This window comes from Martes martes, assembly GCF_963455335.1.
Source record: "Martes martes genome assembly, chromosome: 10".
Lineage (NCBI taxonomy): Eukaryota > Metazoa > Chordata > Mammalia > Carnivora > Mustelidae > Martes > Martes martes.
Genome location: NC_137898.1, coordinates 148,268 through 152,019, shown reverse-complemented (window position 1 = coordinate 152,019; position 3,752 = coordinate 148,268).

The window sequence follows — 3,752 nt, the reverse complement described above, 5'->3', positions numbered from 1 at the left end:
GACGGCCAGGCTGCCGGGTTCCTCTCCAGGCCGTGAAAATCCTCCAGTGGACTGTGGGGAGGGTCGCACACGTGGGTGAATGCGCCAGAACTCGCTGGACGGTGTGAGCTCCGCCTCGAGCCGGCTGTTGCTAACGCGCGGGGGTGTGCGGGCGTGGGCGTGTGTCCGCGCTGTCGATGCTGAAACAAAACCGTCGGCTGCTTTGCCAGCAAAATGCGTTTATTCTGGAATAAAGTCGCGACCTAGGACCCGCCAGCCGGGAGGGACCCGCCAGCCGGGAGGAACCCGGAGGCAAATCCCGGGAGCAGAGGGCGGGGCAGCTTCTGTAGACGGGAAGGGGAGGAGTCGGGGGAGGGGCTGCGACGAACGCGAAGCCCCGACGGGGAGCTGGCGGTGTAGTAGCTTCTCGCCGGCCGGGAAAGGGGAGCTCGTGCTTCCTCTGCTGGGCTGGTAAATCCACCTGCTGGCCTTGGCGGGGACCGCTGCTGCTGGGCACTGGCCTCCCGACTCCATTCTACGTGAGAGTTTCCTTTCATTAATTTTCACATTTCCCTCTTTGGATCGGGACCGTTCTTTGAAAGCATCCTGATCAAGAGTCAGGTTTTCCGTACTTAGTGCTTTTGTCCCTTGGGGCCAGGAAGGACCTTTTCTGGTTGTCATGTTCCATGTTGGAGAGAAAGTGCACAGCTGTGGGAAAGCACTTAAGGACACATTTGAGTAACAAGCAAGGTCAGGAGGGAGACCTCCAAGGCACTTCCCATCTCTAGTCCATATTTACCAGGATCATAAGCATTGGACAAAAGTTTGAGAGGCAACAAAATTCAAAACTTAAAATAACCACACAAAACAGAAGTAACACTGCAATTCCAAATTGCGTGACGGTGCTAAACGAGGACCCTTGGTCTGAAAGCGGCCAACTTGTATTTATCGGCCCTTATTCTGACTTACAGAGAAGGTTCTCCCCGCAAGGACAATGCTGGGGTCACACGTGGCTCCCGAAAGCCCCCACTTGCAGCCATGAAAGCAGAGTAGTGACGACATCAAGAGGACACGGACAGAATTAATCGGGTGTGTTTGGGGAGATAGAATGCAGGTATGACCATGCTGCAACAGCTGATGAACTTTTCGGAAAAATAGCAAAACTTCAAAGGTGTGTTCAAACAGTGTTGTTATGTCAAAAGAACTGTTTGGAAACAAATGTTATCCAATAAGACAGACTGTAAGGTTGCAAATTCAGAGGCCATGAATTCGGATGGGAATCCAGAGCCAGACACGCATTCAGATGAAAGAAAGAGTTGTGAATTCTGAAACTTCTAACCGTTCAGGAGAAAACAGCTGAAAAAATTAATCTGTTGCACGATCACGATGAAGCTGTTTCTAAAAGGCCATGATCCAAAAAAGTTTCCTCTCTCTCAGTGGTTTGGGAAATGCAGAGAAGGACGTTGTCTTTCCATGAGAGAGAAGCCACGACAGCGAGAAAGGGCCCACAGGCCTGTCGGGCACCTTGGGAAAGTGTCTGGCCGGAGGCTGTCTGCTGCCATTCCAGGAAATCTTTTTATTTTTGTTTTAAGATTTTATTTATCTCAAAGAGAGCACACCAGCAGGGAGGGGCGGAGGGGCAGAAGAAGAGGGACAAGCTGACTCCGCCCTGAGCAGGGAGCCCAACATGGGGCTCAATCCCAGGACCCCGCTCGTGACTGGAGCCCCCCAGGAGCCCCCCAGGAAATCCTGACTTTCAGGTCACTAGGTGGCAGGCAGGGGCAGTCAGGGATGGGTGCTTTCTTCAGATGTGTGCTGTGGCTCTGAGAGTCCCGTCCCTGGGATTTGGCGGCACAGGGTTGGTTCAAAGTTCCTGATAAGGGCCTTTCCAGAGAGGCTGAAGAGAATCTTTCCGGGTGTCTTTTCCCATGAACGAAATCTCCAATTTGCAAGATATGATATTTAAGGTCGTCATCTCCTGGGGGCACACAGATGGCTGTTTGTAATGGGAGCAGTTGGGCCTTTGCAGCGCTGAGCCTTGTCTCCTCTTACCCGCTATGGGTCGGAGGAGGCAGGGGCCGGGCGCTGGGACGTCCTGTGACGGCCTTGAAGGGTGAGAGTGTGTGAGTTCCCGAGGGAGGGGATTTGAAGTTCAGTCGGCCCAATGGCAGCTCTTCTGCGGAGGCGCCGGGGGGCCTCTACAGATGGTACCACCCGAGTCTTAACAGTGGCGCGAGGGGGTCTGAGGAGCTCTGAGGACGGAGGGTGGCCTGCACCGTGGGAGGGCCGGAGAACCGTCGGAACAGCACACAGCTGTCCAAGAACCTGACCCGTAAAACGGACTCCCGGGCCACGGTGAGTTGGGAAGGGGTCCCAGGTAGGGATAATCTTTTCTAGCAGAATCCTAGCCACCAAAGTAGCACGGCCTGTCTGCCAGAGAAGACCTGGGTCCAGAGAGAGACCACGCAAACTGTGACTGAAACATATGGATCTCCGCGGGGTGGGGAAGCTCCATTTGTGTGAGCGGGAATTCTGTGCATTGCACGTCAGACAGGCAGGACTGGCTCGTCGGCAACTTCTGTGGCCTCATTCCTATTTCTCCACCAGTGTCGGTTCCCCAGTGCTATCATTTTGCCAATACGTTAAATGCTTGTACAGTGGTAAGTAGTGGGAATTTTGGAATTTCCGGTACAGTTGGATTATTATTGGGTCCCAACCAGAGTTCTATCAAAGAAACAATTATTAGACTTCCCATCTGATTTTTCCCCCTCTGGAATCAGTGGGTGGGCATTTGTTGGTCCGTTTTTCCACATATCATGGAGAATATTCCTTTGGACCAGAGGTTTGGCTATTGGTCTCTTTGGTAGCGATGTTTTGTTTTGGTTTGGTTTTTGTGGACCTATCAGTGGGGTGGTTTCCTTCAGCCTCCAGGGTGTTGAGTCTGGAGTGCCCGGGAATATTAAAAGTAACCAGAGCCACTGGCAAGAGTATGCCATTTAATAAATTCTGCACATAGGGGCCATTTTAAATTTTAGCCCCACTGGAGGCAAGGACAGTTCATTGTTTCCATACTGTTCCAGATCATGAGCTACCCCCCCCCCCAGTGACATGCCAGCCATAGGTTCGACTGTTTGTGGTTTTACCGTTGGCTAGGGTGCCGGCTGGAATAAGGGGCTGGGCCGACATAGCCAGAGTACAGGTGCCGCTTGAAGACTTCAGATGGGAGTTGCCACGGCACGTCTGACACGACACTTACCAGCGTCGTCTGTTAGACGAGAACCACCAGCAAAGCAAGACAAAGCTGCATAAGGGGAATTTCCTGTAAATTGCCAGAAGGAGTCGACATGTGAGGGCTTTCGTCTGGGTCCAAGGGCAGTCCTTGTTTGGGGATGGAATGCCATGACAATCTGACCTGTGCGTTTTTCTCTGGAGACCACGATCTCCCTTTTAGGCTGGAAGTTTTAACAGGTGGACGCTGTTTCCTGTGAAGAGATTTGAGAAGGGGAGTGGAGAATGAAATCATCTATGAACTGCAACAAAACGGAGCCTGAAGGGACCTTTCTGTTGTCTGGCTCAGCTTCCAGGTTTGTGAAAAGTAAGAAGGACTCAGAGGCCTGGGGCACGATGGCCCAGAGGCACTGCCATTCTTCCCCAGTGGGCGCAGAGGGGCGCTGGCTATGGGTATCCACCAGAACACCAAAAGATGCACCGCCTGGGTCACTTACGGTGAAAAATTTTCTTTCAGTGCAAATTATTGTCTGTACAACGTGAGG